We start from the raw sequence: 310 nt of genomic DNA, 5'->3' as shown, positions 1-310 counted from the left end.
CCACAGGTTCGAGACCAGGCCCGGGCAACTTGGCGAGACCTCGTCTCTACAATAGATAAGATTTAGCCAGGCATGGTAGCGCGTGCCTGTAGTTCCAGCTACTTGGAAGGCTGAGGTGGAAGGACCGCCTGAGCCCAGTAAGTCGAGGCTGTGGTGGCTGGAGTGTGCCGCGGCCTGGGTGACAGAGAGAAAGTCCAACTCAAAAAAAAAAGTAAATATATACATTGACATGTGGGCCACACCGTGTCTCCCCACTGCTCCAAACCCCGGCAGGCTCCCTGTTTTGCTAGAAGCGAAGCTTGAGTCCCTG

Source organism: Carlito syrichta, unplaced genomic scaffold (assembly GCF_000164805.1).
Source record: "Carlito syrichta isolate Samal-C Ts95f unplaced genomic scaffold, Tarsius_syrichta-2.0.1 Scaffold313519, whole genome shotgun sequence".
Lineage (NCBI taxonomy): Eukaryota > Metazoa > Chordata > Mammalia > Primates > Tarsiidae > Carlito > Carlito syrichta.
The sequence above is the reverse complement of the archived record's forward strand: the minus strand, read 5'-3'. Positions refer to the sequence as shown.